General features: G+C 41.6%; 1 protein-coding gene across 5 annotated transcripts in view; it reads left to right on the top strand.

Moving 5' to 3' along the window:
- Positions 1 to 25,606, top strand: part of LOC120863756 — a 60,903-nt gene that overhangs the window by 963 nt on the left and 34,334 nt on the right. Inside the window, exon 2 of one of the 5 annotated variants that reach the window (XR_005721075.1) lies at positions 2,141 to 2,258. The gene's annotated coding sequence lies outside the window, so the exon portion shown is untranslated. Of the gene's footprint in view, positions 1 to 994; positions 2,259 to 25,606 lie in introns of those variants that run through there. The other 4 variants (XR_005721076.1, XR_005721079.1, XR_005721078.1 and 1 more) reach the window with 4 other exon arrangements.

The following is a 25,606-nucleotide window of genomic DNA, read 5'->3' as shown; positions in this document are numbered from 1 at the left end:
CCCAGGCCACCCCGGGGCCCAGACTGGGGCGCCGACTTTCGCACCCGGGGCAGGCGCGGTCCGCTGATTCCGCCGGCTGAAAGGAGGAGGGGGAGACGGAGGGGGGATGGCTGAACGAACTTGGACTTAAATAGTTGGGGCACGCCTGTGCGGGTGGGAACGGGGCCCATCCGGGGTCTCCCAAGTACGGGCCCGCATCCCGGAGCAGCTCCGCACAAGCGGCGCGCCTCGCCGCGGTTTGCCGCCCTCCCTTGGGGGTGCCCGGTGCACGTGGCCTCGCTCGGAGCCGGAGGATCGGGCCGCGCCGCCGCCTCCTGCGCCCTCCTCCTTCTAGTCCTCCTCCTCCCGCGACTCCTCTGGCTTGCTCCCAATCCCCACCCCTCCCCCGGGCCCGGGGCGCCGGCGGAAAGCGGCTCCCGCGCCGCCGGGGTGCAGGCAGGGCGGGGCCGCAGCGCGCCTGGGGCTGCGGGGCGGGCGAGCGCGCGCGCGAGCGGGGTGCGTGTGTCTCTAGAGCCCTGCAGAGGCCGCCGCGCCCGCCTCGCTCCCGCGCGATGCCCCGCCCTCACCCCGCCGCGAGCGGCGGGCCCCGAGTGAATGAACTTGATTTCGGAGATGTGGAGGCCGGCGCTTTGCCTCGCACTCTTTCTGCGCGCGCGCGCGCACACACACACACACACACACACACAAACACACACACACACACTCCGCCCCCAAATTCCGGTTTTCTGCCAGGGGTGGGTGGGGAAGAGGTGGAAGCAAAGACTGCGCAGACAATGGAGAGAGGAAAAGTGAGTGCCAGGGGCTACGTGTCTACCTAGCTCGGGGGCCCCGGAGGGGACTCGAAGGCCCCAGCCCGGGGGCGGGGCTGCCCCCACTTCCAGCTGTGCTCTGGAGCCGTTTGGAGGTTCTCCTCTGATTCCCCTTGCCTCTTTTTCTCGCTTGCCTCCTCTCGATTTTTCCCCTCAACTTTCTCCTATCTCGTTCTCTCCGCTCTTCCCACCCCTTCCTTACGCGCCCCCCGTGCCCCCCCCCCACCAGCGGACTTGAAGGAACTAGTGACTTTTTCCTTCACCGAGTGGGAGTTATCCACATCAAGCATTTCACAACGACACATCAAGAAAAGTAGGCAGGTTCAAGTCAACCATGAAATGGTCACTTTTTAACCCCGTCCTGTCCTCATTAGGGAAATGCTCAAACACAGTCCGTTTTCAAAGAGCGCTCTTAATGAGGCGAGCCTGCCAAGTCCACCAGCTGCAGCCCCCGTAAAGCAAGAGCCTCAAGAAGAAAGGCGATGGGGAAGGAGGGGGTGTCGAGGAGGCCAGGGTTAGAGGGGAGAGCTTTGGTTCTGGGAAGACAGGTAAAGTCGGGGAAATTTAGAAAACCCCCCGGAGTTAACCCTTTAGGGCACACCCCACTGGGAGCGGAATCCTCTAGTCCGGGTTCTGACAACGTTAATTTCCTTTGTGTGGGTCATTTCTTCCTTTTGAAAAGCCAAAATAAAGTTGACAGTCTTTATAGATTAAAGAAATGAAGTGACAGTACGGGTTAATCCGAATACATACTAATTTCTCTCAGAAATGTTTAAGCAATCTCATGCTAGATTTTAAAAAAGAAAAAAGCCCAAAACATCACTTTGTGTTGCACATTCTGCTGCATCCCTTTTCTCACCCTCTTACAAGGTCTGAGGGGTGGGGGGTGGGTGCATGGAAGCGCTACTGATAATACCAGCTTTAACTACTGGAGTTTCCCTTTGAACAAATATTCCATTTAACCGGGGTTAATTTACCATAAAAGACATTCCCGTTGGCACGAATACTCTCCTGTCCTTGAACACACCTCTTTGAATGCCTGGACTCTTACAGAAGCCATTATTTCGGGGTCTCTTTAAAAATCAAGCTCCCATCTCTCTTTCTCTCCCTCCCTCCCTTCTTCCCTCCCTCCTCACCACACCACCCCCAGTGAAATCTTGGCACCCTGCAAGTGCTCCGTTTCAGCCAGAGATCCCAGAACCAGCCGCTGTCCCCTGGCAGAAGAGGCCCAGTGCTGAGCCCTGGGCAAGTGTCTGCAGACATCGCCACCCCTCCTCCCTTACTAGTTTCCCTTACCAACAGAAACCCTTTCCTTTTGCCACCCAAACTAGGTCGCCTCCAAAAGTTTCTCAGGAGCTTAGAAAAGAAGAATGAAAGACAACTCTTAGCACAGAAGAGCCCACAAAAGCTACAGCAGCACCAGGGGTGATGAAGCAGCAACAGACCCAGGTAAGACCCCCGAGATCTAAAGATGTCTGGGGCCTCCCAGGCCTATCACTGAGGGGTTCAAACCTCTCCCTGTCTGTAGGGCACTTATGGATGAGCATGGGGGATACTTGGTGGTGAGGGTTTTGATTTGTTTCCAAGAAAAAGGAAAACAAGAAAGGAAGGGGAAACTCAAAGGGAGGCAAAAATGAGCAACAGAGACATGGGGTACTCAGTGGATTTGGCTTTGACTGTCTTCTTAGGCCTTGGAACCATGGGTGAATGGCTGACATCCCCTCAACCTTACCCCACCCAAAACTCTGCTTCTTGTGCAGCCAATACCAGGGACACTGCAAGTCTTCTCAAGATGAACTCTTAAGAGAGCCTTTTGTAAAGAGGGACAGGGGTGAGGGAGGGGGGTAGACCATGACTTCTCTCAGCAGGACACTTCACTGTCTGTAGTTTCAGAAATGCCCATCTTTCAAACACCAGGTAGGAAAAAAAGAGGAGGAAGTGAGAAGGTACATATGGTATTTTAGCCATCTTCCCTTTTACCCAGCATTTCTGTGCCATGGCATTAAGGGTGGTTTGAAAGTATCTCTGAAAAGTTTCTGATGCTATCAAAGTGGGTGAAACACTTTTTAGACTGATACTCACCTCTCCTAAACTTCTCTTTCTCACACTCACTGAAAGAGTTAAACTAATTTCATTCACCCCAAAATCTGGCTGGAAGAAAGAAGTGAAAACTTTCTGTAGCAACAGGAAAATCTGATATTTTAGAATCCCTAAAGACCTCCTCCCTAGATCACCTATTCCCTGCCATCTTATAGAGGAGGAAAGTTTTTTTTTTTTTTTTCCTGACAGTTTAATTTCAAGAAGTGCTGGAGTGTCTGTTCTTCAGGTGACTGATTTTTCAAAACTCAGTTGTATATTTTTGAAAAAGTAAGCAGTATTACCCAATTAGAGCCTTTCACTGACCTCCAGAGAGAAGCATAACATCTCAAGGGTCTTCCAACATTGATTTCCTTTTAATCTTCTCCTTTCTAAAGAAATTCAGTGACAGGGTGTAAATCTTGAGTAGTTTAGGGAAAAGTTCTTGGAGCTTAACAAAGCTGTCATTTTCAATACACTCGATGACTCTTTTTTTTTTTTTTTTTTTTTAGCTCTTGCATGTGACTAGAGGGGTGGCTCAACAATTCCACACACCCTGGCTGCATGGCCAATATCAATATTTTAAAACTAAATACAAAAGAGACAGATGACCTCCTGACCCCAGGAAACAGGCCTGCAAGACTGCAAGTATCCACTACACCAAGCCCAGGGACCTTTTCTTCTTCCAAATGAACCACAAAAATCATACATGTGTAGCCTGGAAAACACGATTTTATATCCACAAGCAAGAACATCAAAAATCCACTCAACAACACATGTATAAACAACCAACAAGTACTGAAATTGCCTGCACTTGATGGGAATTGCAAAATCATGCCCAGCTCTATCAGCCCTTAAACTACTACTGTCAAATTAGGGTAGCAATTTTTCCCTACTACAAAATCCACAACGGGTTAGCTTCCCCATCCCCCATTGCCAGCGCTTTACCTTTCACTGAAATGAATAAATAACTGTGGATTTTTTTTCCCATCCTCGGGGAGCTGTTCGGTGTCCCCTGAGGACAAAACTAAATGAGAAAAATGACGCTGTTAATAATGTCACTGCTGAAATGCCTGTACTCGACTGTTTAAAAAAAAAAAAATACCGTCCCGCTAAGTGTGCCTACATTTTGGGCACATTTTCAAACCACCACTGAATCTGTATGTAGACTGGCCAGCATTAAGTTTAGGTGGTTTTCACTTCTGTACAGAAATGAGGCTAGTTCATCAACGGAGATTCCCAGCTTCTAAAGACATTGCTTTGTGGGATTACAAAGTCAGCAGTTGCCCTGTAATTTTTGTATGATTTTAAACTTTGAAAATCGCAGTAATAATTGTCTTGGTTCACTAACAATACTACAAAACTTACAGGCACCTTCACACACAGACTTCTTTGCTGAGCCTGTGAGAGTTGTAGCTATTGTCCTTTTTCAAAATAGCTAACACTTAAAACTATACCATCATTTTATTTCTACATGTAAGTTGGTTTTTGTTTCCTATCTACATGTGCCTTTGTGACGTGAAAAAAAAATTGGCTTTAATGAGCTGTTTAGAAAGCTTTTATGTAACAAGGCTAAGTTGTCTTTATATTGTTCATGAAGAAATGTAGAAAGTGCATTGCAAACCAACGTAAACTTGCTGCATCCCTTTCTGTAAGTCTTTTCTTGAAAACTGCCTTTCTGTTTCAAAACCAAAACAATCATAATAAGATTGTTCATTTTAACTTTCAAAATAAAATTTAGCCAACAATTGCATAATTACAATGATAGAAAACAAACCGCTGGGCCTATACAAAATACATATTAATATTTTAAGTAAACTTTGTCTCTGAGATACATCTGAAAAAATTTTACAACACACAGTAAGTTAATAACTTCCGAAGCAATAATATTGTCAAATTGTGTGATGTCACAAGCTCCAAAAGCAAAGTTACAGATGTTCATGACATCACATTCACTCATAATTATGTTGCTGCTGTCTGACCATCTTAAACGGATGACTCTGTCTACTAAAGAATAGAAAGACTTTATTTTGGACATCAAACAATGAAACTGTCATCATTTATTGTATGAAACACTCAGCTAATCAATTTCCTATTAAAACAGCTTTCAACAATACTCAGCTTTAAAATTCATCAGGGCCAGTAAAAACCTCTTCCCAGTGCACAAGAATGCAGTCCCAACCACGTACAATAATTACCCTTCTAATACTTTTATTGCCCAAGCGCTTTTTCCTGTGCTCCCCATCAGTGAGGCAAGAATCTGCAGTATATTGTATCAGTGAATTGGAGTGCTTGACCTTTGCCCACATATGATTTAATAGGGACTTTTCAGCACTGGTGCTTTCTCCATCTCTCATACCATTAAATGAAAACATCAAACCTCAAATGTAAAACTAGAAACCACAACGTTTTGTGTTTCACAACTCTTTGCAGTTTTTACTTAGATTGCTTAAAGGTCAGCTTCTTCGCCTCACCGTGCTCTGCCCCATAGAGTAAATGTACTCAAAAGTCACACTCATTCTGATTTTGATTAAATCTTGAACTCCCCAGATACACACATGCACCCTGCTTATTTACATGTACATTCTTTTCTAACCACATAAGCATGCGTGTATGACTTTCTGGATTTATTCCATTTTAGGGCTGATTTAAATGTCTGTTCAAGTATGGGTTCACAAGTTAACTTTTTCCCACCCGATGGAAAGTTAAAATTACAAAGGATGGTGTTATAGGATCCTGTCAAAGAAAGTTAGAGTTAATCTTGTGTATTTTGGCGCCTTTTCCCTGCCAGCTACTGTACTTGGTTGGGGAGGAGGGGGAGTTGGGGGTTGGAGATCTTGTCTGTCCTGTCTCAAGTTCAATGGCAGTTCTTCTAACCAGAGGAGAAGATGGCCATGTTCACAGCACTAATAATAATTCTAATCACGCCACTTCGGCATCTTCTGTCAAAGTCAAAACGGGCTTCCCCGCCCCCTCTTCAACCTGAAAGCTGCCAAGTCCTCACACACTCCGCATTCAACCACAACTTAATGGATGGGATATCGTGCATTAAAATATGTCCCAGACATACTGGCAAAGAGAAGACAAGGGAAGATTCCGGGAGACAGACAGACACATACACGCGCACGCACACACACTTTGTTAGGCGGGGGGGGGGGAATACTAGAGTGAAAACAGCAGGGCAGGAAAAAAAAACAAAACAGGAGCGGGAAGAAATACATCATAATCTTTTTCTTTTTTAAGTAGAGGGAAGAGTGGGAGAGGGCTAACAATTCTATCCTGCCACTTCAGGAACAAGGGGGTGGGGGTAACTACACTTTGGAATGAAGAATGATTTTAAAAACGCCAATACACCAATCAGAGCTAAATAAATACACTTTTAAGTGAGAATATGTAACAAATCTGTGCAGGGAAGAAAAAAAATGCTCCGAAAAGAATGGGCTACAAGGTACAACTAAAGTATCATTTGTACAGTAATTTTTTCCATCATGGGGAAGGGGGTTAGGGAGATGAAGCAGAAAAATGCTACATTTCACAGTTTTGGACTTGCAATGTTATCCACGGATTCCTATCATAAAAGTGTGGCATGTACACTAAAGTTGACAAAGGTTTTGTTTTTTTTTTTTTAAACATTAGGGCTGAAAATCCAACATATGGCTCAACCTGTAAAGCAGAAATGACATTTAGGTTCTCTTTACAATGTACAAAGGGGGAAAGAAATCTGTGTCTGGGAATAGAAGGGGATGCAAGAGACAAATAAGCAAATAAAATTCTTCATTTCAAACCTACATACCACTGCTTATTGCAATAAATAAGAGATGTTGAGTTTATAACAGAACCCTGGCCCGCTGACTTCACGTATCTCAGGTACAGATTTGTGGATTTTTCTCCAGTTGTTTTAGTGTCGCTTTTGTATTTTTTTAAGAGCGCAACCCAGGAGTAGGCTCTTACTTTTGTTTTTAATGATAATTTCTGCAATGCCACAATTCCTGGCCCGAAGAAGAAAAGGCGGTAAAAGTCAAGTCTAAAAACAGGCAACCCCTCAGCCTGTCTGGATTTCCAGTGTGCTTCCTCTCACTTGGAGAAGACGTGAGCTTGACTTGAAAGCCTTCCAAAGTGCCGGGTCTGTATTTGTGTGCGTGTGTACGTGCGTGCGCGAGTGTGCTTGGTGGGTTTTATTGTTGTTTTAGCAGGGCTGCTCCGGGGTGAGGGCTGCCTCCCCGCCCGGGCTCGGTGCGCGCTAAGGCTGATGCACCCGGCGCGGCCGGGAGGTTGCGCGCTCTCCTCTTCCCCGCCCTGGAATCCTCAGGGCCGGCGGCGGCGCTACCCCGGAACCGCCGGCCATCCGCGCACCCTTTCCGCGCCCAGCCCGGCCCGCGCTCTGCGCCGCCGCCTCCCCGGCTTTCTCTTTCTCCGAACCAGCAGCCCGGCCCCGCCCCACCCGGGCCGGCTCAGCGCGCGGGAAGCGTGGCTCTTCGCTTCCGCCTGGCGGCGGGAAGGAAACCGAAAGGAGGAGCCGGGGGCGGGCGCGCGGTGATGCATATTCATTAGGGCGCCCGCGGCAGCGGAGGCGGGAGCGGGCCCGAGTGGGTGTGGCGGGCTGCGCTGCGCGGGGGCCTCTCACGAGTGGCGGCTCAGCTCTTTGTGCCGCCGGGCGGGGCCGGAGCGCGGCGAGGGCGGGCGAGGAGGGCGGCGCCGCCAGTCTGCGGGGCCGCCAGGCTCCGCGCGCCTTTGTGCTCCCGCGCTCTGGGGCCTCCCCGCGGGCGTGCGCGAGAGCCGAGCCCGGCCGAGGGGCCGCGGGAGACGCGTCACCAAATAGTAATGAGACGGGATTGGTGCTCTTCCCTACTTGACGCCGGGTTGCTGGGTCTGGTTTGCCAGGCCACGTTTGTTTCGTTGTAAAAGGAATTCTGAAATGTTCCTCGCTGCGTAGCCTTATCATTAAAGCAAAACAACCAGAACTCTACTATTTATAGGCATGCAGGTAAATATCAACAATTTAGGGGTAGGTTGAAAAAATAATTTGGAGAAGGGAAGGGCTGCCCACTCCAGTATTCTGGCCTAGAGAATTCCATGGACTGTAGTTCATGGGGTCGCAGAGTCGGACACGACTGAGCGACTTTCACACTGTTCACTGAAGAAATAATCAACCCCAAAGAAATATGCAACCCAAAAGTAAACACTCTAGGTGAGATGTGCTGGCGGGTTCATGTTCATAAAGCTGTTTGGATGAGTGTTTTTTAAACTTTATGTAATTTTTGCTTAATTTTCAAGTAATCCAGTTATTTTGCATTTTAAGCATCTGTAGTGTGGTATAACAATGCTTAACGGTTAAATCAAGTTGTTCTATAATTCTGATCTAAAACGGAAGTATTGAAAGTAAAAACAACACCCGCCCTAAATTTACTTAATACTAACCCACCTGTGTTGAGAAGGATTTTATTACAGAGATCCTGAGTAATTATGTAAGCACGACAGACAGCAATAGCTTCAAATATCCTCTAAAAACCCTACTCAATTATGTGATTACTAGTGGGACCGGAATAGCTCCCAATGAATTGTTCTTATCTTTCTACTAAATGTGAGCACGTCAGTGTTTTAATCCCAATTATATTTATCCTCAAAGTCCAAGACAACTTAAACAATATTGTTCAGGTTCTTTGTTCCTACAATACACATTATAAAACAGAGACATTTTGGCCTCATTATCCAAAAAAAGTTTTTCTTTTTTTCTCCCTGTTCCGGCAAGGTCATACACACATATATACATGCATATATTACATACATATAGTATGTACATATTACATATATGTTTGTGAATAGTGTACATGTTTAATTTCAATAAATACAAAACTAAACCAGATTGACCCAGATGGACTTTGGAAAATGCCAAACTTTAAAGTGGGTTATTACCATTTCCCCGTTTTCCTTCAGAAAAAAAGCAACACAGTGTATATCTATACAGCTTTGGGAGAGAGGTGAGGGAAACACACGTGTATGTAACTCTCCATTTAGCTATAACTTCCCAAGGAAAATTAATTATTAACATCTATCTTGTTCCAAGTTAGGTAATTTTAACCACTCGGGTAGTATAGCTAAAATTCAGCCTACCCAGGCACAAGCAGATCTGTTTCCATCCTAGGATTTCCTAATAGTAGTTTCATGGTTCATAAAATCACATTTAGCAATAAGGAATCAAACATAAAATATGAAATTTCAATGCAACTCAATTAAAATATATTATTTAGGGTGGTGGAAGGAGTTTAAATGAGCAGTGCTATCAAATTATAAGACTTTTATATGTGCCTGAGAAAGCTTCTCTATTGTAATTATTTGAAGTCCATACCAGAATTACCAAAACTTCCCCACGTCTATTTCATGCAAAGAAGAAAAGATGTTACAGAGAGAATCCAGTTTTCTTTAGGAAATAGCGCAAGACGCAAAATGGGAAAAGGAACGGGAAAAGGGAAAGGGAAGGATTCCCTCTGCTCCTAGTGATGACTTGACTGAATCTAGATTCAGTGTCACCTGTCAGAGAATTTCTTCCTAAGCATATTATTCAGTAATAGAATGTATCATTGTATATCATGTTCAGGATTATAGATTTTCTCTTTCTATTTGCATGTCATTTGTTTCTTTTGACATGTGAAACTCACGAGAGTACTTACTCCTATACCAATCACTCTTCTGTCAAATATGTACATATATTATAATTAAATGATATCTAAGGCTTATAAACCAAGGAGATTAAATGTCCTATAGAAATTGGTCTCACTAATTTGTAGTCACTTCAGCAGGTTGTTCCTCCTAAATCTTTCAATGGCCTAATGATTGTGGTCTTCTAATCTTCAACACCGATTGATCTTCCAGTTTTTACACTTTCTGATATAAATAAATATGTAGAAATCGGAGTGTTTGAACATAGGTACTTTTTAAATTAAAACTACCTTGCTTAGAATTCTTTCCTAATATACTTAAGATCCAATGTCTTTTTATATTTAACTTTTTATAAGTTATAATTAATTATTCATTAAAAAATCAGGAGTATCTAACATTACTTAGGTGTTTTAACCTTCTGACACATCTAACTGAAGTGATTCCAGTAGAAAAGCTTTTTGTTTTTTCCCTGCCTTTCGTTAGAGGCATGGTTCATTCCTTAGAACTTAATAGAAGAGTCTCCACTACACTGAAACTTATAGATTTTCTATTTTTTACTAAAGCCAGTTAACTGGTAAAGCAATTTCTGTATTTTTTTCAAATTAAGAATTTTTTTAGTGTACAAGCAACATCTGCGTGTGTTTATCTGAGAATAATCACTATATAATTATTTCTAAAAGGCATGCATTATTATAATGCTTTATGTCATAATTGAAGTAATTCCTCTACCCCATCTAAACCAGTAATTTTCAGTCATTACTCCAAAGGTGTTTATTTTATCTTACTTACCTATTTCTAAAAAATGTAGGAAGTGTGTTTTTATTTCTATTATTTTTATTATTAAAGGGTACACACTAATTTATTAGATTATTATATTTAGTCTATTATTATACTAGCAAATGTGCAAATTTAATGTATATAATATAGTGGAATATTTACAATTCAATACTAAATAAAACATAATACCATGTTTTAAAAGAATTGAATGATTACATTTTAGAATTAACAATGCAAAAGGTATAAACCTATGTAAACATTCATATTTCATATTACCCCCAGAAAATAGTTTCAATTACTTCTTAATTATTTTAAACATAGTAGAGAGGCTTAAATTAGGACATTTATAAAGTGCCAACTTCTGGCATTTTTTTGGGTTCCATAGCTGAGAGCTACCCCACGCAACTTTTATTGAGTAGAGAAGAATGGATATCTAATATATTATTGTATAAGAAGGATCCCCAAGTATAAATAACCACCTCTGGTGACACTTTTTATTTTTCAGTAATTATAGCAATCTTTAGCTATACTCCGTTATGCCTCTTCTTTAGACATTGACTGGGAAAATAAAGTGTCTTTTCCACAGACATAGTTGCTCATCATATGGAACTATATCTGTGGAAAAGACTTCAAGAGATTATCAGATAAGGGCTTGCAATGGAGTCAAAACACCACACTGCCCAGGACAGGCACACCAGGTCACTTTCTAACTACTGAGAGTATGAGTACAAAAATAAATATACAATGCGGTGTTTCTTCTTTCACTAGCTGCATGCTGCACCTGTGCACACATATATCTGATGACATCTGCTAACATAATAAATCTCAAGTGGTTTGTGGTGTCATCAAAAATCTGAGATGGTGGTGTGGCTCACAGCCTCACCAACCCCAGGCTCTGGTCTTGTTAAATTTCACAGGCTAAATAGAGGCAGACTCAGACTCATTCTGTACATGAACCAGAGGTTTTCAAGAGTAGGTTAAGGTGGTTTACCAAAAGGGAAAAAAAAAAAAAAAAAACAGCCTCTAGTTATGACTCAATGTGTGAAAAAGCTGCTCTCTGATTCAGTGGGGATAAATCAAGGCTATCTTCCAGCTTCAAAAAAATCATTTTTATCTCAATTGTTACAAATTCTCAATTTCAAGGTTAAATTCTCAACCTCTCTTAGCCGACTCATGGTTTTAAGACTTACTTTAAAAAAATGAGCAATTAAATCTTCACAACTTGCTTACTCACACTTTTATGTAACTTTAGAATTTCAACCATCAAAATGTCCATGAAAAGAAAACAATAAATTTGAATGAATTTGGGCTTCAGCAATGATTACATTAAGCAAAGAAAAAACAAATGTTTTCTCAAAAAATTTTTAGGATATTTTGTGCCATATGTAAGGTTTCTGAAACAACAGAATCCCTAAGGTATTTTTTTAAACCATTTTCAAAAAACAGAAGCATCTGGCAATCCAGAAATCAGTGAGGCAACAGGACGCAAGAAAGCGCTAGACAGTATACTGGTCCTTCTCTACAATGCTGGCAGAGGACCATCCTGCTTTTTGCTCAGTGGACCATTTTCAATGAGAAAGTGAAAGTCAAGTCCCCTGCATCCACATCCTGGGGCTGATTGTCCTCAGTGTCAAAAGATAATTCTTGATATATCTAGAACGTGGTGGGATTATTTTCACTTTCCCACTACTAAAGATCAATAACCACATTTTTGTGGATTTATTCCCCAGCTAAGAAAGTCTAGACGCAGACCAGGAAGTAGAGGAAAAATTCCATCTTTCTATAGACATGCATCGCATATTTAGTATGGGGTTGGATACTACCCTGAAAAGATGGATAGATTTTTGAGAATTTCTGCATTTGTGATAAAAATACCTTCTATTCCTTTGTGCTAATATTCTCCTCTAAATTTGTTTATAAGAAAGTAACTTTCCCCCAGGGTATCTTGAAAGCCTTCAAATAAACACATTAAATAACAACCTTTGGTTTTCTGCTCACTTTATGGGTAGTTGATGTGGATTTATAGAATGAAAGCAGTGTTGATAGAAAGCAAAGGAAAATGTAATTAGGGACAATAAATTACCCTTTCTATCCTACCACCCAGTAAAAGCAAAAAAAAAGAAACCACACAAAAAAAACCCTTGTATATTATATTCAGAAGCCAAACTAATAATTCTGTGAAACTTTTGATACCACTGTAATTCATGATGTGGGAAGTATTTTTATAAATAACCAGGTTGGGGGGAGGGGACGAAGAATAGTACTAATTAGGTGGGAAATTTCAGGCACATGGAGTTTACCTACATGCAACTAAACACTGTCTGCTTTTATTGGTTAAGAATGGTTGACAAGCAAATACAGAGATCAGGACAGAAATATAAGTTTTAAGAACATAATTTAACATCAGTCACTCTGCCTTTTTCTCCTTTGTCTGGTACCATTCTGACCCACTCTTAATATTTATTTTATTACGTTTTTCTTTTTTGTTGTACAAGCAAAGAAAGAGCAGAGATATCTTAGCAAATACAAATGACATCCACCTACAGTCTCATCACCTATAAATTTGTTTCATTTGTACGGATTCCAATCTAGTATTTGCTTTGCTTCCGTATGTGCATGGTTATAATATTAAGGTGGATAGAATTTTGTCTTTTAACTTTTCCACTTATCTCTATCATTGACATTAGTGACACACAAAACTTAAAATATTAAAACTAGAAGACACTTTTGGGGCTTCCAGGCGAGAGACAGAAAAATGAAACCAGCAACATCCTGCATATTGCCCTCTCATATTTTTAATGCTGGATGTCACTGTCAATATTTTAAAGTTGGGATGTCTTACTTGAAAATCCAAATATCCTCCTGCCCTTGAAAAAGTGGGAAGGAGAAGAGACAGTGTGGGGAGGAATGTTGCACACAGGTTGGAGCAAAGCAGCCACTGCTCCCCCACCACTCCCATCCCTGTTAGATGACACGTGGTCTCCACAGCCCCCACCACTCCCTGTCCCCTTATGCTAGTTACCAACTCTTCCTCCCCTCTTCTACAACCTTTGATCTCGGACAACTGCTCTTCTTACAGTTGAAAACTGGAAAAGGAGTTTCAGAGAGGTAAAAGTGACTTGCTCAGGGTTACAAAGCTAATGAGTAGCATTGCTCACGTTGTAAAAGAGACCTCCTGACTCTAAAAGAAGTATCCTGTGTATTCACACTCATTCCCAAGCAAGTGGGGAAGTGGGATTCTGGGTGCCACTCCGAAAACCTCACCAGAACTTCCTTGACCGCAACCTCCTTTACAGACTGAAATGTCCCAGGTCAGCCACCCGCCACCTGTTTGCTCCAAGTCACAATTAACATTTGATGTGCACAAGCCAGACATCTGCACCTCCGTAAGTCCTGGCCCTGCTCACAGGGACTCCTGTTCTTTCTCTTATTAAAAACAAAATATCAGAATGCAAGTACAGGAAGCTGATCACTTACAGAGGTAACATTCAATCTGCTGCTAATACTGTTAATAAAAGTGTTACCTAATGAAAAAGTAAAAAACTTTGTGATATTCTTATCAGACCTATCTCATAGAGGTGTGAGGAAGTACCAATACCCTAGCAAACAACCACTTCCTAGAAAATATAAAACTCCTGCATCTGTACAGAGACTATTTTTAGACTGTTAACCAGGACACATGGTTCAACCAAGAACCTCTGTGTGTGTGTGTGAATTTAAGATTTTGCAAAGTTTTATAAACGTTTTAGAAAATGAATCATTGCTAGCTGTGGTTTAATAAATGGGCTTTATGAAAAATAATAAAAATGTAGACCATTTAAGAATGCCCAGTGTCTATATCTGTGTGGACAGTTCTTAGAAATTTGCCTAGAAAGAGGGACTTGAAAGACTAACTGCAGCGTTTTCACTGCCTTTATGTGTCCCACGCAGTTTGCACTTGGTTGTAGTGCTTTGACCTCCAGACAGAACACCTACTCTCTAGGGTTTGCTCCCAATGGGAGAAGGACCTAAGAACATGCAGACAACGTCATGGAGTCACATGTAAATAGTAAATAATTGAGAAGCTCATGTATTATGTACTTATTGAGTCTACAATTACTTTCTGGCAGACACGAAAGTGATCTATATTCAATCAGGCTCTAGGCTCATTCACAGAAATGGTCTTTTTTGAAAATTTTTATTTTATATTGAAGTATAGTTTTTTATAATATTGTGTTAGCTTCAGGTATACAGCAAAGTGATTCAGGTATACATATATACCTATTCTTTCTCAGATTCTTTTCCCATATAGGTTACTACAGAGTACTGAGTAGAGTTCCTTATGCTATACAATAGCTCCTTACTGGTTATTTTTTTATAGTAGTGTGTATATGTTTATCCTAACCTCTTAATTTATACCAGAGGGGAAAGATGGGGGAGGGAAGGATAAATCAGAAGCAGTATTCATGGCTCTTATGCTGGCCAAAGCAGCCTCTTAGTTGAACATCAATAAGGAGGCCAGACTCTCTGGGCCCATTTTCCCTTTCCCTGAGAACCAGATAGGCACTATTCTTCTGTATTATTTTAAATAAATATCTGCAAACTGAATCCTCGCCTTTGCTGTGACCAACCGCAGCACCTCAATTAAGTGAGGTCTCCCCTAGGGTGATAGTTTTTCCCATTAGGTTAAAATGAGAGTCATGACAAGTGATAATAATTACCACTTACTGAAGCCTAACTATGGCTGTGCTCTCTGCTCAGAATGTCATATATATTATTTCAGCCCTTTTAAAGATGTGGAACCTGAGGCAAGGAGAGATTAAGTCACCAATGGAAGGTCAGGGTGTTCCTAATCTCAGGGTTTCTAATTCCAAAGCCTGTGGCTATAGCAGACCAGTACTTACAGCAAGAACAAGGGCTAGACTGTAGCCACCTAGGTGAGCGTGGCTGCATCACAGGAGTTTGCCTTGGGATGTTTTACAAGTATTCCTTAATGCGTTTTTATCACTCTTCTTTTGAAATTGCCTTTAGAACCCCAGGCACATTCTTCTTAAAATATTATCAATGGGATAGATCTTCCTCCTTTGAATGTGGATTTGAGTTTTGGATATGACCATGATTCATTCAATACCCTGTAGTGACTAAAGAACTTATCAAGCTGGGTAAACCAGTTTGGGTTGAAAATAAAGCGAGATGGAATGTAACAAGATGATTTTCATTCTCCAGCATGTTCTGAAAGTAATGGGATAGAGGCTTTACACTTGGACTTAGAGGCACCAAGGTTTGGGGTTCAAATCCAGACTTAGTCACCTAAAAACTGTGTGATTCTGGGCAAGGCATGTAATAATTCTTAGCCAGAGTTTCCTCACCTTCAAAAATACGTAAGAAAATAATTCCCACATCAGGATTACTGTTTGAGAAAAGAATATCTAAAAATACTCTGCGTCAGAATATGTAGGAAGGTGTCTGAAATTTAGTCCTCTCTCAGTAAGTATTTTCTGAATCTATCAGATTATTATTTGTCTCTGTCCTTGTTCTTCCAACATGGTGAGAGATAATAAAGAAAAGTTAACAGAGTTTGTGATAATGACGGGACTTCAGAGGCCCTCTGAGTGCCTCTGGGCCTGGTATATAGCATTTATTTGCAATTACACTTGAAGAATCAAGAGTGATGCTTCTAGCTCTCTGGTGCTAAGGGAGATGGATTGAAAGGAGGCTATAATATGAGTTGAAGTTTCCGGGAGGCAGTTTCTATCTCAACTTTACTCCTAGGCGATCTCTAGAAAGGTACGAAAGGTAACAACCTAGTAATCAAATGCTCTTTCCGACACAAAGTGCCCTTTCCAGCTCAAGGTGGAACAAGGGGAACTGCTCTTGTGCTCAGGAACAGTTTCCAAACAACTGACTTAGTGGCAGGCACAGAATGCTGCTACCTAAATGGGAAGCACTGAGAATACCCCAGAACCCATCCATATCCTTAGTGTCACTAGTCAACTGAATGAGATGATGTAACTTTTAGGCAACAAAAGAGCACCTGCTCTTTCCAGAAGACAGGGTGTGAATAAACCAAACAGTCTGCTAGCATAGAGGAAAAAGACTTTGGAACAGGGAAAGGAGCAGAGAGTTTGTGTGGTGGTATTCCAAATTCATATACCTGCTAGGCTTCCCTGTGAGGTCAAAGAGATGGTCTGAGAATTCTGGAAACCTTGAAGGAAGACGTTTACTGAAAGAAGGAAAGAGAAATGTACAAAGCTTTTTACTACATACAATCAGGGGCATCTAGCAAGGAGTGGCGGAGAAGGCAATGGCACCCCACTCCAGTACTCTTGCCTGGCAAATCCCATGGATGGAGGAGCCTGGTAGGCTGCAGTCCATGGTGTCGCTAAGGGTCGGACACAACTGAGCAACTTCACTTTCACTTTTCACTTTCATGCATTGGACAAGGAAATGGCAATTCACTCCAGTGTTCTTGCCTGGAGAATCCCAGGGACGGTGGAACCTGGTGAGCTGCCGTCTATGGGGTCACACAGAGTCGGACACGACTGAAGTTACTTAGCAGCAGCAGCAAGGAGTGGAGACAGGAGCAGCCTCTGAGGGCTGTAGAGCTCTGGCAGCTGATCTAGAATCACCCCAGGTTCTCCTTTGCAGCATCCTGCAAGTCTGAATACCTAGGGCCATGTTTTTCATTTCAAGATGACATGTTCATTTTCACACTGTAACCCTTAATTAACCACTTAACTCACTTAATGTTGTGGTGTTGTTTTGTCACCAAGTCATGTCCGACTCTGTGTGACCCCATGGACTGCAGCCCACCAGGCTCCTCCATCCATGGGATTTGCCAGGCAACAGTACTGGAGTGGGGTGCCATTGCTTTCTCTGGTCTGAGCCACTAAGGAATCCTTAATCTTCTTACCCATCCTATAAGAACAGGTACAATACTTTTTTTCCATTTTACAGATGAGAAAATTAAGGTACAGAGAAACAAATTTACGTAACCAAGGTCAATAGCTTCCAAGTTTCAAAGGTAGGTTATGCACTTAGGCAGTCTGCGCCAGACCCTTGGCTCTTCACCACCAATTTCATGCAAGCGTTTTCCTCTCCCCTGCACACCCTTCCCCACAATACCGTGACTTTTTGCCCAACTTTAAAATCTCTCCTCTTTACCTGTAGGGCTCATTCTAGGTCCCACAACTCCCGAACAGGCAGCCATAGTGTGGGTACAACTTAGCACAACTACAGAGTAACACTAAAGGCCCGAGAAGACTTAGTCACTAAGGAGAAAAGACTCTTCAGCATCTTTGTCTTCATTCTTTGGACCTCTAAAGGGGGAGACCTAAGTGACTACCTCCCTCTCTCTTCTCAGCTTTTAAAAAATAAACAATCATCCAATCATTCAGTGGAATATTATATACCAAGGAAAAGAACACACTTCTCTACAACAGGCATGTAGAAAAGTGCACATCATAAGTGTATATTAATAGTTAGGTGGATAACCCATACCACCACTATTCATTTTAAGAAATAGAAAATTACTGGCAATTAAAAAAAACACATCCCATTCTCTGCCAATTACTACTCCCACCATCCTTACCAAAGACAGCACTATTCTCATCTCTAAGAATACAAAGTTGTATTGTCTGTTTTTGAACTTTATATAAAAAGGAAGCATATGATATTTACTTTCTTATGTTTGAACAATTTTGTTCAACATTTCATATGAGAGCTCTTCCTGCTGTTGCAAAAAACAAAGTTGTTTTGTTTTTCCACATTGCAGTATGGAATTCTACTGTATGCACACACCACCATTTATCTGTTGTACACTTGACCACCACTGGCTTTTTTCCAGTTTGGAGCCATACGAATAAAAGGAATAGAAGCATTCTATATGCTTTCCAGTATATATATATATATGTATGCATTCTCTTAGGTGTACACCTAGGAGAATTTCTGGGTTATGAAGTAGCCTAGGAAAATTTTTAGTAGATAATTACAAAAAACTTCCAACATGATTGTATTAATTTACACTCCTACCAGGTATAAGAGAGATTTGGTTGTTTCATATTTTCACCAACACTTTGTATCGGTTCCTTTTTATTTCTGGAGAATAGAAATACCTGAATATGGTTTTACAATTTTTTTTTAACTTTTAAAGTTATTTATTGATTTGTGGCTGTGCTGAGTCTTCACTGCAGTGAGCGCTTTCTCTAGTTACAGTGAGTGGGGGCCACCCTCTAGCCGTAGTGCATGGGCTGCCCATTGTGCTGGCTTCTCCTGCTGCAGAGCATGGGCTGTAGCTGCTCAGGCTTCGGTAGTTGCAGCACGTGGGCTCAGCAGTTGCGACTCACCAGCTCTAGAGTACAGGCTCAGTAGTTGTGGCATTACCCTGTGGCATGTGGAATCTTCCCTAACCAGGAATCAAACTTGTGTCCCCTGCATTGGTAGGTGGATTCTTCACCGCTAGACGTCCCTCGCAATGTGGTTTTAATTTGCACTTTGCAGTTGATTAATGAGATTAAGCTGCTTTTCATCTGCTTACTGACCATTTGGATAGTCTCTTTTGTGAAATGTCTGTTCAAATATTTCATCCATTTTTAGCTGGGCTCAACTTTTTTCTTTTCTAATTTGGAGTTCTTTACACATTCTGGACATGAGACCTCTGTCAGTTCTGTCTGTTGCAAATTATCTTTCCACTTACAATTTTGCTCATTTAACATTATAATATTTTTGTGAGTTTTAAAAAATATATATATTAAGGATTAATTTCCATATAATAAACTGAAACATATTTGAAGTATACAATTTAATGAGTTTTAACATGGGTGTAAATTCCTGAAATTACACCACATACAAGATAGGAATAATTTTATTCACCTCCAAAAGGTTTTCTATGCCTCATGATAATTCCTCTCTCTTGCTTCCCATGTCTTGAAAGGATTGATCTGCTTCTGTCATTATAACTTGGTTTGTATGGTCTAGATTTTTATGCAAATAAAATCACTCAGCTTGTACTCTTTCTCACCTGACTTCTTTCAGTGTACTTTGACATTTACTCATATTGTTACGTGTATCAACAATTCATCTCTTTTTATTACTGAGTGGTGTTCTCTTGTGTGTTATACCATAACTTATCCACTACCTGTTGATGGGCAATTAGAATGCTTCCAGTTTGGGGGTATTACAAGTAGTGCTACAATGTACTTTTGTATACTAGTCTTTATATGGACATAGACTTCTATTTCTCTCAGGTAAATACCTAGGAAAGAAATTTGAGGGCATGTGGTAGTCTCTCTTTAAAGGGTCAACTTTTTAAGGAACTGTCAAACTGTCACCCATAGTGGCTGTACCATTTACAATTCCATCAGCAATGTATAAGAGTTCCAGTTTCTCCTTGTCCTCACCAGTTTAGTATGATCAACTGTTTTCTCCTTAACCGTTCTAACTGGTATGTAGTGTGGTCCATTGTCATTTGAACATTTGTTTCTCTAATGGCAAATTGTGTTGAACATCTTTCCACGTGCGCATTCAGTTCAGTTCAGTTGCTCAGTCATGTCCGACTCTTTGCGACCCCATGAATCGCAGCACGCCAGGCCTCCCTGTTCATCACCAACTCCCAGAGTTCACTCAGACTCACATCCATCGGGTCAGTGATGCCATCCAGCCATCTCATCCTCTGTCGTCCCCTTCTCCTCCTGTCCCCAATCCCTCCCAGCATCAGAGTCTTTTCCAGTGAGTCAACTCTTCACATGAGGTGGCCGAAGTACTGGAGTTTCAGCTTCGGCATCATTCCTTCCAAAGAAATCCCAGGGTTGATCTCCTTCAGAATGGACTGGTTGGATCTCCTTGCAGTCCAAGGAACTCTCAAGAGTCTTCTCCAACACCACAGTTCAAAAGCATCAATTTTTCGGTGCTCAGCCTTCTTCACAGTCCAACTCTCACATCCATACGTGACCACAGGAAAAACCATAGCCTTGACTAGACAGACCTTAGTCGGCAAAGTAATGTCTCTGCTTTTGAATATGCTATCTATTCTTAAATCTTCTTTCTTAAGTGTTTGTTCAAAATCTTCTGCCCATTTAAAAAACTGAGCTGTTCATTATTGCTGAGTGACTAAGGTTTCTTTCTGTATATTATGGACACAAGTCCTTTATCAGATATTTGATTCACAATATTTTCTCCCAGACTGTCGCTTTTCTTTTCAGTCCCTTAACTGTGTTCTTTGAAGAGTAGAATGTTAAATTGTGAGGAGGTCAAAATTATGGATCCTGCTTTTGGTTTCATATCTTAGATATTTTGCTGAATCCAAAATCACAAAGATTTTTCTCTTTGTTTCTTTTGGAATTTGTGGTTTTATGCTTTACAAGGAGGTCCACTTTGAGGTAAATTTTGTACATTGTGTAAGGTATGGGTTCAAGTTCATTTTTTCCCGTATGGATACACAGTTGTGTCATACCATTTATTGAAAAGACTATTTTGGTCTTTTGTCAATTGTCCATGTATGTTCGGGTCTATTTTATAGACCTCCTATTCTATTTCACTGATCCATTTTTCTCTCTGGAGGCCAATAACACACTGTCTTAATTACTATAGCATTATAATAACACTTGAAATCAAGTAGTGTTAGTTCTCTAAATTTGTTCTCTGTAATATTATCTTTGGATGAACTCTTCTGTTGGTCTTTTGATGTACTCTCCTAGCGTTTTATTTGTTTGTTAACAAGTTTTCTCTAAGAAACCTTGAATACACTCAGACAGACATTCTTCTTAATTAGAGCTGGAAATAACATGCATGCATTTTAATTCTTTCAGTCCTTTGGGCTTAAATGTCATCTTAATTCAAAGATCTTTGATAAAAATGCATGAACCCCAAAGCGTGTGCAGTTGTTGTAATATTAAGCCAAACCATCATCTGCTATGATGGCAACTGATAGCCAGCTGAGAACCTGAACTTTTTTGGAAACAAACTGTATAGACTGACCTCTTGGGGGCGGGAAAGCCCAGGTGAAAGGTTAGTGGGAAGGTTGCGTCGGTTCATAGTAATTCCTACAAGTTATCAGTCATTGGGTGAGCTTTTTGCATATAGCATCTTATTTTATCTAAGATCTCTATAATTTCCCATCTAGGAATACACTCTGGAACAGGATCAGAAAGCTTTTTTTGTAAAGAACCAAATGTTTTAGGTGGGGTCAATTTCCCAGTCTTGGGTCAAGGTATTTGCATAGTACCACACACTTTGAAGGGCTTCCCTGGTGGCTTAGATGGTAAAGAATCTGCCTCTAACTCAAGAGACCCCGGTTCAATCTCTGGGTCAGGAATATCCACTGGAGAAAGGGAGTGGCAACCCATTCCAGTATTCTTGCCTAGAGAATTCCATGAACAGGGAAGCCTGGTGGGCTACAGTCCATGGGGTTGCAAAGAGTCAGATATGACTGAATAACTAAATCTTCCTTCTTACATACTTAGAAAATTTCTGTGCTTGGTTGCAAACTCTGCTGTCCCCATGTTGAAACTACTGAAAGCTTTCTTCCTTAAGTAAGCTTCTGAATTTTCATTTTCAATGAAATATTCTGCAGTCAATCCAAATTGTAGGCTTTGCAGGTCGTACAAGTCTCTGATGCACCTACTTGCCTCTGTCCACATTAGAGGAAAGCGGCCGTAGATGACATGTAATGAGTGAGCCCAACTGTGCTTCAATTAAACTGTATTTATGAACACTGAATTGGAATGAAGTGTTTATTTTTATGTATCATGAGATGTTTTTCTTCTCTTATTCCTCTCATTCATTTGAAAACATGAAAACCTTTCTTAGCTCCCAGACCATAGAAAATAAGAAGTGGGTTCTCCTCGGCCTGCGGACAGCGGGTTTCTGGCCCCTCCTTGGGGAAAGTCCTGCACGTGTGCAGTAGGTGATGTGGGCAAGAAGTTCACATTCGAACAGTTCGTGAATGCTGCAAACCAGAAACACACCAAAAGTCCCCACAGAGACAGAATGGTTACATACACCGCGGTGTCTTTATATACAACGAATGATTGAAAGAAAAGAAGCAAGTCATAAAAGAGTGCAGTGAGATTTTATTTATATGAAGTTTAAAAATAGGCCCACATAAACACTAAAACTAAAGTACAAAAACAAAAGCAAAGCAACGATCATAGGAAAAATAGGACCATGATTCCCTCTCAGGAGTGGGAGATGACGGGGAGGCGGAGACTTCTGAGGTTCAGGCAACACTATCTTTCTTGACTTGGGTCATGCTTACATTGTTGTTTATATTTATTCTTTGAACTATACCTTCTATGCAGCTGCTCTGAAATGTACATCTCATCGTTTTTATTTTTTTTTTTAATTTATTTATTTTTAATTTTTACTTTACAATTCTGTATTGGTTTTGGCATAGATTGACATGAATCCACCACAGGTGTACATGCGTTCCCAAACATGAACCCCCCTCCCACCCCCCTCCCCACAACATCTCTCTGGGTCATCCCCGCGCGTCAGCCCCAAGCGTGTCATATCCTGCATCAGAGATAGACTGGCATTTCGATTCTTACATGTTATTATACATGTTTCAATGCCATTCTCTCAAATCCTCACACCCTCTCCCTCTCCCTCTGAGTCCAAAAGTCCGCTATACACAATCTGTGTCTTTTTTGCTGTCCTGCATACAGGGTCATCATTGCCATCTTCCTAACATCTCATCGTTTTTAAAAGTTCAGTTCCTGGCGCTAACCCTAAATTGGCATTTGGACCCCCATTCCATAGTGAGGGAGGTGGGAGGCCCCGGGTGGGGAGCAGCCGCATGCCCAGGCCACATGTTTCCAACTTCCTGAAGCTCCTCTGATATCATTTTGAAGACCTTTGGCATCCATCTGGCCCTGGGCTTCCACATTTGCCAAGAAGAGTCTTGGCTTTTATAGCATTCAAATGTTTTTCTTTTCAGTTTGCTTTCGTCTCAGACACTAATGCTCTCTGCCAAATTCCCTCAAGGTCAAATCTACATTATTATGGGTTCCATTGTCTTGAAGCCTTTCTTGTTTGCAAATTCCATTTTTCCTAATTTCAAAATATAATTATAAATAATTCAATCAGATTGAATTGGGCAGTGGATGTGTGTGCTGGCTACTTTCCCTTTATCCCCCTGCTCTTCAGTGTTTATTCTCTTCTTAATATTTCTACCTTCTGGCTTTCTATGTGTGCCTGTATGTTGTCACTAACTGGACAGGGCGAAATTGAAAAAAAGAAAACATGTATTCAAGGTTGGAAAGGACATGAATTTAGGAGTAAACCAACTGGAGTGTGAACCTCACTCAACCTAGCAGCTGTGTGTTCAAAGCCAGTGACTCAGCCTCTCTGAGTCTTTTCTTTCATTAACAGAAGTGACTACGAGAGAAAATCATTGTGAGAATGAGATGTGTGACGGTTAAACAGAAAGTCTGTGAAATGTACCTAGCTCTACCCCTTCTGCTACTGCAGGACTTGTGGAGGTGGGCAATACATTTCAGGTTTCTTTCTCTCTCCCTCCTTTCTATTCTCCTCCCTCCCTTCCATCCTTTCCTTTTGCATGATTTTTCTGCCTACCTCATTAACCTCATTAATCCAGCAATTCTCTAATGAAAGTTAAAGATGGTAGAAATGTTAGGGTCAGGAAAAATTAAAGGTGGGAGATTTTTCTCCGAAGCCTGGGGAAAGAGCACAGGACACACTTTGATGACCCATTTCTGTCCTTTGCCCTTTCGTCTCCTAGGTCTATTCACGCCTAGAAGTCCATGAGCCACAGCAAGGCTGCAGCCAGAATCTTTAGAGAGCTTAAGATAGTGCACCATGATCTGAGGGATTAAAAACTGTATTAACAAATCACTTAGAACCTTACCTGGCATACTCTGAGCACTCAATAAATGTTGAATATTATTCTTGTTATTATTGTCCTGATGATTATTATTGCTGTTCAAGACAAGCACCCCAGTACAGGCAACCAAAGTCATAAGGCCATTAGCTGCCTTGTTTGCCAAATGCCTACCCAAGTTACAAATATAGCAATAGTTGTTTCTTTCAGCATTTCCCAGCCTCCTGTGTCATTTCCCCTGCTAAAGGTTTCATTCTGCCTTTTCCAGAACAAACATCATTATAATCACTTCTTGTTCACATCTCTGATATCCCCATGGCTCTTGTTGCTCTCACTGGTAGTAGCAACACCTCTGAATTTACCACCATCTGCAAATATCATTAGCTATTGTTTATTCCCTCTCCCACACTATTAATGAAGATGTTAATTAAGACCAGAACTAACACTGACCCCAGCAGCAATCCACAAGACATTTATCCAACTGGATAAACTTCTGTTAGTCATTACCCACTGCTCCTAGACATTACCACCACTCCATTCCCTTCATCTGCTAATTTGTAAGAGAGCAGGGGAGAGAATTAAGGGAGCCCAGTATTACTTAAAAATTAACACTCTGATACTTAGGGTTTGTAAAGAGATTTGGTGGAACATCAGAAGGGCAGTTGTCAGCATTATGTATGAGTGAAAGGAGCCAGCTTCCAAAGGAATTCGGTAACTGCCTGGCTCAGCTTATGGGTGTCAGAGAATTTAGCAACACGCTGTAAGGCTGGAGGACACCACCACAAATATTAGACTGCGTTTCAGCTGCTTTCTTTTACAGATGATCAGACTGAGACCCAAAGAGGCAAAGAGACTTGTCCAAGGTCACTTCCCTAGCTCATGCTAGAACCTGAATTGGAACTGGGAGTTCTAACTTCCTGTCTCATGATCTTTGCAGGAGCCAAGGTGATCATGCTTCCCAGAGGTTCTTTTCAGACACCTATATTGTTAGCATTTGCCCACTAAATCCTAGATGCACAGAGCAGTGTCCATCAACTTCATCTCTTTGTCCCCAGCAAACCATCCCCTTTAGTAGGAGTTCTCTGCACACTTATTAAAGGAATGAGTATTATTCACCATGATGCACTGTGCTCTCAACCTATAAATTAGTAGTTCTCAACCTTGGCTAAACATTACAATCACCCAAGGGAGCTTTTAAAAAATGCCAATGCCCACACCACACCCCTTGAGATTTGAATTTAATTGGATTGAGGAGAGACCAGGCACTGGCAATTTTTTAAATCTCCCTAGGTGATTCTAATGCAGCCAGGGTTGCAAGCCACCTCCCAGGATAAAGTATTTTTCCAAAGACTGCAAAATGGAGAAGTTTCTTGTTCTATAGAATGGGATCAGAACAGAACCATGGTAACTTAGCAATTAGGAGCAAACCTTTCTTTTAAACAGGAAACTGACCTGTTCTTCAAACCTTTTC

This window comes from Oryx dammah, unplaced genomic scaffold (genome assembly GCF_014754425.2).
Source record: "Oryx dammah isolate SB20612 unplaced genomic scaffold, SCBI_Odam_1.1 HiC_scaffold_1, whole genome shotgun sequence".
Lineage (NCBI taxonomy): Eukaryota > Metazoa > Chordata > Mammalia > Artiodactyla > Bovidae > Oryx > Oryx dammah.
The sequence above is the reverse complement of the archived record's forward strand: the minus strand, read 5'-3'. Positions and strand labels throughout refer to the sequence as shown.